This window comes from Taudactylus pleione, unplaced genomic scaffold, assembly GCF_031769625.1.
Source record: "Taudactylus pleione unplaced genomic scaffold, aTauple2 ptg000400l, whole genome shotgun sequence".
NCBI classification, from domain to species: Eukaryota; Metazoa; Chordata; class Amphibia; order Anura; family Myobatrachidae; genus Taudactylus; species Taudactylus pleione.
Genome location: NW_028284802.1, coordinates 2,849,469 through 2,861,876, shown reverse-complemented (window position 1 = coordinate 2,861,876; position 12,408 = coordinate 2,849,469). Strand labels below are relative to the sequence as shown.

At 41.1% G+C, this 12,408-nt stretch overlaps 1 protein-coding gene across 2 annotated transcripts in view; it reads right to left on the bottom strand.

Annotated features, from left to right (window-relative positions):
* Positions 1-3,610: 3,610 nt before the first annotated feature.
* LOC148506517 (class I histocompatibility antigen, F10 alpha chain-like) overlaps positions 3,611-12,408 on the bottom strand; it is a 221,024-nt gene continuing 212,226 nt past the window's right edge. For both annotated transcript variants that reach the window (XM_088446651.1, XM_088446650.1), the window contains exon 8: positions 3,611-6,784. The gene's annotated coding sequence lies outside the window, so the exon portion shown is untranslated. The remainder of the gene's footprint in view (positions 6,785-12,408) is intronic.

The window sequence follows — 12,408 nt, the reverse complement described above, 5'->3', positions numbered from 1 at the left end:
CCCCAGTTGGTGGCTTCCTATTGACCCATATCCTTGCTCAATGTCGATTTCAAAATTCTGGCAAAGATTATGGCTAATAGATTACAATCTATACTCCCTAATTTATTGACGTCACACCAACTTGGATTCGTAAAAGGTAGACACTCAGTCAAGGGCATTCGGTCAGCAATAGCGGCTACCGTTATTTCTTCGCAAGATATATCTTCCTCCAACTTGTTGCTAAGTCTTGATACACACAAGGCCTTTGACACCGTTCTTTGGCCCCATTTATTTGCAATTTTGTCACGTAGAGCCTTTGGAAAAGATTTTATTAATTTAATACATTACTTTTACAATTCCCCACAGACAAATTTTCTGATTAATGGCTTACTGGGTGGTGTGATGAGATTGCATAGAGGCACTAGACAGGGGTGTCCAATGTCCCCCCTTCTTTTTAATTTATCATTAGATCCCCTACTTCGTCTTATTCAGCAGGATTCGTCTATTAAGGGCATTAAGATAGGTACTAGCGAACTTTAGGTGACAGCGTTTGCAGATGATGTGCTCCTATATCTATCTCAACCCAAGGACTCTATAACTTATCTATTGTCTTTACTTAGAGAATTTGGAGATATTTCTGGACTTCAGGTAAACTCAGAAAAATCAATAGCTCTATACATACGGCCGGGGTTTATTCGCCCACAGTGGCATACTACGGTACCCTTTACCTGGGCGAGGGGGTGTTTCACATATCTGGGTGTTCAGATAACCAAAAACTCCTCATCTTTATATTATACAAATATATCAAGGGCTATTAAAACTCTACTTGGGGTCCTGAATGGTTGGGGGCATCTTCGGCTTTCTTACCTGGGAAGGGCTAGCTTGCTCAAAATGGTAGTGATTCCTCGTTTGTTATATTTGTTTCAATCATTACCCCTATTATTGTCCCGAGAAGATGTAAAAACCCTTAATACATAATTTGTTAAGTTTATCTGGAATAATAACGAAGTAGGATTGGTCTGAGTCGGCTCCAACAATGTAAGTCTAATGGGGGAATTAATTTCCCAAATATCGTTCATTATAATAACCATTCTACCTTATTGCGCCATCTATGGGACTGGTTGAATGGCACATCTATATATACTGATCTAACCTTGGAGGATAATTTTTTATCAGAGTACAATCTAATCTCATTTTTACATCTTCCTGACTGCGAGGTTACTTTAGATCAAAAGTCTAACCCTTTTATAGACCACGCGTAAGATGTGGCATATATTAAGGCATAAGCAGGGATTAAATGCCCATAAAACTTTGTTTGTCTCCCTACATCGAAACCCAGATTTTCAGCATGGTAGTGCTACATTTCCCTTTACAATGTGGGCTGCCAGGGGTATTGGGTCTGTGCGCTGTCTGGTAGATTTTGATCTTAGAGGTCCTCTCACGTTCCATAGGGAAATAGAGAAATTTGAGTTTTTATCTAGTTTTCCCTTTGCTTATTACCAAACACAACATTATATAAAGCAAGTCATTAAATACTTTTCAGAAAAAGATTGGGTCAATAATTTAGACGCCTTACTGTCAACCCCTCCACCTTCCTGTAAAGCAAAATCCCACCATTACTTATTTTTGAGAGATAGTTTGGATTATAACATTCTTCAGACTGGTTTACCCTTGTGGTTGCGCCATTTCCCTCAACTCGCACCTGATATTTTACTTAAAAATTTATATGACTCCTGTCGAATTATTTCTGCTAGCTCTAATCAAGAATTATTTTTAAATGTCTACCACAGAACGTATATTAGCCCACATCGGAGTTTCCTGATGGGATCTTCGACTTCACATGCATGCCGACGTTGTGGAGAAGACAACGCGGATATTTTTCATTGTCTGTGGTCTTGCCCTTTGATTAGAATATTTTGGTTGAGAGTTCGCAAATATACTATAGATAATTTAGTTAATTTTGTGCCATTTGACCTCTTATGGGCAGTATTGGGTATTTTTCCCCAAGATCAACGTATCACAAAGGGTTGTCGCAGATTATTGTTGGCGGTTAGCGCGGCAGCTAAAAAGACCATTTTACAGGTGTGGAATCAGCCAGGTACACCCCCCTTTTCACTATTTAAAGAGAAGTTATATTTTATGTTCCAAATGGATTGGGTGGAAGCTTCTTTGGACAAAGAATCTAGTGTGGAAATTTTTTTTGAAATATGGGAGAGCTATATCTCTACACTCCCAGTAATCACTCAACAACTTCTCATTAAATGTTTTTCTTCTTCTTCATGGTACCTTTTACGTTTGCTTGACAGTGATCCTCCAGTGGCTCCATAGTGTTATCCCACACAACGCACTCTTCACTTATATTATTACAGTATTTCAAAATATTTTATTTTTTAATGTATTGTAATTTATGTATTGTATTGAACATATTCTGAGATTTTGATTATATCATATTGAAAAAATGTACGTTAAACTTGTATCCACTAACCTTGCTTTTTTTTTTGTGACTTAGTGTTAACCTGAATCATCTGTTTATATATCTGATTCCATAAAAAAGAATTTGAAAAAAAAAGGATGTATGTCAGGAGTTATAGGGTTACTGTCACCATCAGTGATATATCAGCCTAATACTGAGCAATGTATCCTACCTGTATGGGTCACACCCGGCCAGCAGGAAGATAACGGTGTATGTCAGGAGTTATAGGGTTACTGTCACCATCAGTGATGTCAGCCTAATACTGAGCAATGTATCCTACCTGTACGGGTCACACCCAGCCAGCAGGAAGATAAGGGTGTATGTCAGGAGCCATAGGGTTACTGTCACCATCAGTGATATATCAGCCTAATACTGAGCAATGTATCCTACCTGTATGGGTCATACCCGGCCAGCAGGAAGATTAGGGTGTATGTCAGGAGCCATAGGGTTACTGTCACCATCAGTGATGTCAGCCTAATACTGACCAATGTATCCTACCTGTATGGGTCACATGCAGCAAGCAGGAAGATAAGGGTGTATGTCAGGAGCCATAGGGTTACTGTCACAATCAGTGAGATGTCAGCCTAATACTGAGCAATGTATCCTACCTGTATGTGTCACACCCGGCCAGCAGGAAGATTAGGGTGTATGTCAGGAGCCATAGGGTTACTGTCACCATCAGTGATGTCAGCCTAATACTGACCAATGTATCCTACCTGTATGGGTCACATGCAGCAAGCAGGAAGATAAGGGTGTATGTCAGGAGCCATAGGGTTACTGTCACAATCAGTGAGATGTCAGCCTAATACTGAGCAATGTATCCTACCTGTATGTGTCACACCCGGCCAGCAGGAAGATAATGGTGTATGTCAGGAGTTATAGGGTTACTGTCACCATCAGTGATGTCAGCCTAATACTGAGCAATGTATCCTACCTGTACGGGTCACACCCAGCCAGCAGGAAGATAAGGGTGTATGTCAGGAGCCATAGGGTTACTGTCACCATCAGTGATATATCATCCTAATACTGAGCAATGTATCCTACCTGTATGGGTCACACCCGGCCAGCAGGAAGATAAGGGTGTATGTCAGGAGCCATAGGGTTACTGTCACCATCAATGAAGGAATCACAATCTTATAAACACCAACAACAGGAAAATATAATTAGAAAATGTTTATTGAAGATTCAATGACATATAACAATATGCAGCCAATCAGAGGTCTCCTTTATTTCTGTCACATTCATCATCACCTGCTGTCACATTGTATCCATTACAGAAATGACAAGACTTTATGTTATGAGTGTTATTAGACAGCCTGGTTAGATGTATTGGGTTCCTTATTGTTGCTATTATTTTAGTAATAGAGATATTGTGCCATCAAATATACAAGTTATACTTTCTTAGCCACCAGAGTAAACTGCAGATGATCCTGTGAGATGTACAAGTCTGTCTGTGGAATGCCCAGGAGGGGGAGGGGTGGGGGAGTGTATGTGTAGAGGAGGTGGAATATGAGTAGGAGGGGCAGGTGGAGGTGGAATATGAGGAGGAGGGGCAGATGGAGGAGGTGGCATGTGAGAAGGAGGGGCAGATGGAGGTGGAATATGAGAAGGAGGGGCAGATGGAGGAGGTGGCATGTGAGAAGGAGGGGCAGATGGAGGAGGTGGCATGTGAGGAGGAGGGGCAGATGGAGGTGGCATGTGAGGAGGAGGGGCAGATGGAGGTGGCATGTGAGAAGGAGAGGCAGATGGAGGTGGCATGTGAGGAGGAGGGACAGATGGAGGTGGCATGTGAGGAGGAGGGACAGATGGAGGTGGCATGTGAGGAGGAGGGACAGATGGAGGTGGCATGTGAGGAGGAGGGGCAGATGGAGGTGGCATGTGAGAAGGAGGGGCAGATGGAGGAGGTGGCAAGTGAGAAGGAGGGGCAGATGGAGGTGGCATGTGAGGAGGAGGGGCAGATGGAGGTGGAATGTGAGGAGGGGCAGATGGAGGTGGAATATGAGGAGGAGGGGCAGATGGAGGTGGCATGTGAGGAGAGGCAGGTGGAATATGAGGAGGAGGGGCAGATGGAGGTGGCATGTGAGGAGGGGCAGGTGGAATATGAGAATGAGGGGCAGATGGAGGTGGCATGTGAGGAGGGGCAGATGGAGGTGGCATGTGAGGAGGAGGGGCAGATGGAGGTGGAATATGAGGAGGGGCAGATGGAGGGGGCATGTGAGGAGGAGGGGCAGATGGGTTATGTATACTCCATTGTCACTGGCAGCATTGGTCAGAAAGATCGATAACTACATGATTATCATTAATGTTACCGCTAACAATACTCCCATCACAATCCACACATCCCCAGCTACATACTGGTGTCATCACATACCCCCAGTGTCACACTTTGTTATTTCTGTGTATTGAAGATTAGCTCACTGAGACGCTGATCACCTCCTCATCTGCCCCATAGAATAGGACCATCTCTAGCACACCTGCACCACCCAACACCAGGTAACACCGCAGGTAGTATCAGATCTGTGTGCCACTATACAGACAAATACATATCACATCCAAGATGCATTATGTCCTACACACACGTCAGTGGGCGATATTACCTATAACGACTGTCATTAATGTAAATGTACATCCATACATGTGTCAGGTACACAACCCTATCTAACATTACTCTGACATGTTATTATCATTGTGGATTATATGAAATCATCTGTATTGTGATTGGATCTTGCATTACAATGTTACCACACATGGAATACATGTCACACAGAGTGGGACTAAGGGCCTGATTCAGAGATGGACGCAAAGGCAATTTTGCACGCAATCCAGCGATTGTTTACTTTCGTGCGTACATATAAGCCGCACTGTGAGCACAGATACACATAGGAATCCATTGCAGAGTGAGTGACAGGTTGTCAGCCTTTGGGGGGTGGTGACAGGGGGTGGTCTGGGAAACGCAGGTGTGCCTGTCCGTATAAACGCCGTTACATGGGCATAAATTAGCCACTGCGTGGGCATACACAGCTCTGCGCGCCAGAAGAGCTCCCAAGGCTGCGGTAGGTCAGATCTGCCGAAAGACCAAGATGGGCGCCGATGTTACCGATATTTACGCAGGTATGCGTCGTCGCACACAGGTCAGGCGGCAGCAGTGGGCGTCCTTATGCTCGGGTGATCTTTGCAGACATTAGCATATTGTCGCTGGTGCGTGGGAAATGGCAGCTGCGATCGCATTAGCGTCTGTCTCTGAGTCAGTCGCTAAGAGCACTATAAGATATGTATAATAATAATAATCACTATGACAGCTTAGATCCCGTTCTGTATAATTTCCTCCGTTACATACACCACACAGATCCAAGAGATAAAATAACTGGCTTAGATATAACGCAGGACATTAATATACAAATCACCCATAATAACATTTAATCATTTACATTTATACTTCCTCCACCCTGTGATTTGATGAATACATTTAAAACTTAAAATATTATTATTTTAAAATATATATTTTTTTTTAATTAAAATCTAGCACTACAGAAAGTGTCCTGGAACTTATAAGAAAGATTTGTCAATTCTTAATTTAAAATAAAGTGTTGATTGTAAATACTAAATACATTGGGATTGATGCAGAGTTTTGGTAGCAAAATAGGTGTAAATTAATTTAAAAAACATAGTGCATATATAAACTGCGTATTTCTGAACATGCGCAGAGCCATACGGGTGGGGAACCTTCTTTCTGCCGAGCGCCATTTTGATATATAACATTATTTGCGGGCACGGTTCAGGCCATGCCCACTCCGCGTGACGTCACACTGGGGCGGGACCCCTGGATGCTCTGGGGAACTGTTAGGGCAGCAGTGAGACGGTCTGAAGCGCCCTAAGGACACACACAGATTCATTACTGCATAGATTCTGGCTGCATGATACCATTCTAGGCACCCTACTGCCCAGATGAGGATAGCAGAAAAAAGCTCCGAGGGCCAGACCAGATGATTCCCAGGGCCTTATACAGCCCCTGGGCCCCAGGTTCCCAATCCCTGCTCTAGGCAACAGCGCATTAGTCACGGTCTCGGCATACGCAGTGTGTAAAATAAGCCACACACAGCAGCCCCATAAGATGTATAGAGTATGTAAGTTCCTAAATCAGCAGAATTTTCTACATTTATCTATATGTCAGCAATATTTAGCGCAAGCAATCTCATCACTTGGTCACATTACAGGAAACGTCACACAAAATGCTCAGCAAGCAAGAAATAATCACAGGTGAGAATAAAACAATTAGACAGAACAGGACGGCTCTTTAGTTTCCTTTGTGATGCTCCTCAATGATTTCTTATGCTGTAAAGACAGAAGAGTATTGTACACATTATATTACTCATATTATAGATGTGATTACAGTACACTGGGCCTCACCATATACCATCTGTATAACCTGCTTATTGTACACGTTATATTACTCATATTATAGATGTGATTACATTACACTGGGCCTCACCATATACCATCTGTATAACCTGCTTATTGTACACGTTATATTACTCAGATTATAGATGTGATTACAGTACACTGGGCCTCACCATATACCATCTGTATAACCTGCTTATTGTACACGTTATATTACTCATATTATAGATGTGATTACAGTACACTGGGCCTCACCATATACCATCTGCATAACCTGCTTATTGTACACGTTATATTACTCATATTATAGATGTGATTACAGTACACTGGGCCTCACCATATACCATCTGTATAACCTGCTTATTGTACACGTTATATTACTCATATTATAGATGTGATTACAGTACACTGGGTCTCACCATATACCATCTGTATAACCTGCTTATTGTACACGTTATATTACTCAGATTATAGATGTGATTACAGTACACTGGGCCTCACCATATACCATCTGTATAACCTGCTTATTGTACACGTTATATTACTCATATTATAGATGTGATTACAGTACACTGGGCCTCACCATATACCATCTGTATAACCTGCTTATTGTACACGTTATATTACTCATATTATAGATGTGATTACAGTACACTGGGTCTCACCATATACCATCTGTATAACCTGCTTATTGTACACGTTATATTACTCATATTATAGATGTGATTACAGTACACTGGGCCTCACCATATACCATCTGTATAACCTGCTTATTGTATACGTTATATTACTCAGATTATAGATGTGATTAGAGTACACTGGGCCTTACCATATACCATCTGTATAACCTGCTTATTGTACACGTTATATTACTCATATTATAGATGTGATTACAGTACACTGGGCCTCACCATATACCATCTGTATAACCTGCTTATTGTACACGTTATATTACTCAGATTATAGATGTGATTACAGTACACTGGGCCTCACCATATACCATCTGTATAACCTGCTTATTGTATACGTTATATTACTCAGATTATAGATGTGATTAGAGTACACTGGGCCTTACCATATACCATCTGTATAACCTGCTTATTGTACACGTTATATTACTCATATTATAGATGTGATTACAGTACACTGGGCCTCACCATATACCATCTGTATAACCTGCTTATTGTACACGTTATATTACTCAGATTATAGATGTGATTACAGTACACTGGGCCTCACCATATACCATCTGCATAACCTGCTTATTGTACACGTTATATTACTCATATTATAGATGTGATTACAGTACACTGGGCCTCACCATATACCATCTGTATAACCTGCTTATTGTACACGTTATATTACTCATATTATAGATGTGATTACAGTACACTGGGTCTCACCATATACCATCTGTATAACCTGCTTATTGTACACGTTATATTACTCAGATTATAGATGTGATTACAGTACACTGGGCTTCACCATATACCATCTGTATAACCTGCTTATTGTACACGTTATATTACTCATATTATAGATGTGATTACAGTACACTGGGTCTCACCATATTCCATCTTCATAATCACCAATAGTTTCCTGAGCTGACCACATGTTGCCAAAGCAACGTAATCTCACACATCTTAATGTACAGACAATGCAGACATTAGAAGAACTTCTTTTAAATATATAGAGTACAGCTATCCTTAGTACATTCTTTGGATGAAAATGGAGGGACCCATCAGGCCGACATATCATACCACAACCTAGCCGTGTCTATTATATACAGTATGTGGTATGGAGCATTATTACAGTGTAGCCATGTCTATTATATACAGTAAGTGGTATGGAGCATTATTACAGTGTAGCTGTGTCTATTATATACAGTATGCGGTATGGAGCATTATTACAGTGTAGCCGTGTCTATTATTCAAAGTATGTGGTATGGAGCATTATTACAGTGTGGCCGTGTCTATTATATACAGTATGTGGTATGGAGCATTATTACAGTGTAGCCATGTCAATTATATACAGTATGTGGTATGGAGCATTATTACAGTGTAGCCGTGTCTATTATATACAGTATGTGGTATGGAGCATTATTACAGTGTAGCCGTGTCTATTATATACAGTATGTGGTATGGAGCATTATTACAGTGTAGTCGTGTCTATTATATACAGTATGTGGTATGGAGCATTATTACAGTGTAGCCGTGTCTATTATCTACAGTAAGTGGTATGGAGCATTATTACAGTGTAGCCATGTCTATTATCTACAGTAAGTGGTATGGAGCATTATTACAGTGTAGCCATGTCTATTATCTACAGTAAGTGGTATGGCGCATTATTACAGTGTAGCCATGTCTATTATATACAGTAAGTGGTATGGAGCATTATTACAGTGTAGCCGTGTCTATTATTCAAAGTATGTGGTATGGAGCATTATTACAGTGTGGCCGTGTCTATTATATACAGTATGTGGTATGGAGCATTATTACAGTGTAGCCATGTCTATTATATACAGTATGTGGTATGGAGCATTATTACAGTGTAGCCATGTCTATTATATACAGTATGTGGTATGGAGCATTATTACAGTGTAGCCGTGTCTATTATATACAGTATGGAGCATTACTACAGTGTAGCCATGTCTGTTATGTACAGTATGTGGTATGGAGCATTATTACAGTGTAGCCATGTTTATTATATACAGTAAGTGGTATGGAGCATTATTACATTATGATTATAGCCGTGTTTATTATCTACAGTATGTGGTATGGAGCATTATTACAATATAGCCGTGTTTATTACATACAGTAAGTGGTATGGAGCATTATTACAGTGTAGCCGTGTCTATTATATACAGTATGTTGTATGGAGCATTATTACAGTGTAGCCATGTCTATTATATACAGTAAGTGGTATGGAGCATTATTACAGTGTAGCAGTGTCTATTATATACAGTATGTGATATGGAGCATTATTACAGTGTAGCCGTGTCTATTATATACAGTATGTGGTATGGAGCATTATTACAGTGTAGCCATGTCTATTATATACAGTATGTGGTATGGAGCATTATTACAGTGTAGCCATGTCTATTATATACAGTATGTGGTATGGAGCATTATTACAGTGTAGCCATGTCTATTATATACAGTATGTGGTATGGAGCATTATTACAGTGTAGCCATGTCTATTATATACAGTATGTGGTATGGAGCATTATTACAGTGTAGCCGTGTCTAGTATATACAGTATGTGGTATGGAGCATTATTACAGTGTAGCCATGTCTATTATATACAGTAAGTGGTATGGAGCATTATTACAGTGTAGCTGTGTCTATTATATACAGTATGCGGTATGGAGCATTATTACAGTGTAGCCGTGTCTAGTATATACAGTATGTGGTATGGAGCATTATTACAGTGTAGCTGTGTCTATTATATACAGTAAGTGGTATGGAGCATTATTACAGTATAGCCGTGTCTATTATCTACAGTATGTGGTATGGACCATCTAACATTTTACAAACTTGCATAAAAACGCAAAACTACTATACAGACATAATCTGTACCCCAAAATGCTGGAAACACTTTAATTTGCTGAAATACACGTGCTTGCTATAATTTTTGGGTTTGGTATAAAAGATCTACAAGAAAAAGATATAAAATGTCTAGATAGATAACAGATGTAAAACAGGCAATAGGTCGACTGGGTCAAAAGGTCGACATAAAAAATTGTCAACACTTTTTTTACTCTAACCCTAATCTACACCCTAACCCTTTTTGCGTCAACCTTTTGATTCTGACGACCTTTTGTACCTTATATAAGGAGGGGCCCTAGACTGCACACCCTAACTTTAATATGAAGTGAGGTGCTACTATGCTTGAGACTAACATTATTACATAGAAAAAAAAAAATGACAGATGCAATAATTACTGCAATTCAGGACAAGTTGAGGTACTTAGTATAATTTTGGCCAAAAATATGGGCTTGTCCACCACGTCCAGGTGACCTCATTAGCCGGGTCCCTAACATTCCTATGGTACAAGTCTAGGGCACAGGACCCCCCAGGACACCGCAACCAAGCCCCTTAGTGAGAGATCGCAATTAGAGTTAAGGAGTGTTAGGAATGAAAGAAGCTGCAGCTGTGTGTGTAGAGTTTTATATATAAGTGAGAGGTGATAATAAGGGTGTTACAGGTGCTACATTGATAGAAGAACATACAAAGTGCTAAAGGGTGGTGAAATACCTTTTGTACCTGTCGACCTTCATTCATGTCGACCTTTTCTGTGTCAACCTTTTGTCCCTGTCATCCTATTGCCTGTCTAACATCTGTTGTCTATCTAGACATTGTCGACCTTTTTAATGTAGATCTATTGACTGGAATGTATAATTTTTCAACCATTAATAAAACGTACAAAACTGTCATTTTACACCTTTTAGGAATCTCCATACTTTCCTTATGGCCACTAACAGCCTCTATATGGTCCTGCCATCTCAGTGTCACTAACAGCCTCTATGTGGTCCTGCCATCTCAGTGTCACTAACAGCCTCTATGTGGTCCTGCCATCTCAGTGTCACTAACAGCCTCTATGTGGTCCTGCCATCTCCGTGTCACTAACAGCCTCTATTTGGTCCTGCCTACTCAGTTGTCATTTTTTGGGGGCCCAGGATGGTTTCCTCACTTTTTCATGCACTTACCCCATATCTCATTATGTATACAAATCACACACTCTCACCGCGACGCCTGTAAATTGTGATGTATGTGAGTTTCATTAGACAAACACACATTTGCAAACTCGCACCTAATAGAACTGAGCCCATAGGGAGTAGATTCAGTTAGGTGCGAGCGACCTTACATGCCCTTATAACTTGGGTAAAGTGCAGGGAGGTAACAAGAGCTATGGTAAGAACTTACCTTTGTTATCTCTGTTTTTACGAAGTCCTTAGGGTCCACAGGGATACCTTGGGGGTATAGGTATGGGCTTCGTCCATGGGCACCACACAGTTAAAACTTTCAACACAGGATGCACCGGGACCCCCTCTCCTATACCCCACCCCCAGGCCAAGGCACCTCAGTTTTAGTAGCAAGCCATAGGCCGGAGGAGGTGAAAAAGAGAGAAGAAAGTCTGGAACACACAAGAATCAGATTCTCCCACAAAGGAGATAGAAGACTGGTGACCAGAGCAACACCCTACAGAAAGAGAGATAACAAAGGTAAGTTCTTACCATATCTCTTGTTTTCTACTACAGGGTCCTTAGGGATCCACAGGGATACCTTGGGGATGTCCAAAGCAGTATCCTTCAAGGGAGGGGACGCTCCTCTGCAGAAAGGAGAATCCGCCGCCCGAAGGAAGCTTCCTAAGAAGCAAAGGTATCAAAAGCGTAATACCTGACAAAAGGTATGGACAGAAGACCATGTGGCCGCCTTGCAAAGCTGAACGGCCGAGGCGCCACGGCGAGCTGCCCACGAAGGACACACAGACCTTGTAGAATGAGCCTTAACAGAGGGTGGCACTGGAAGACCCTCATGAGTGTAAGCCTCAGAGAT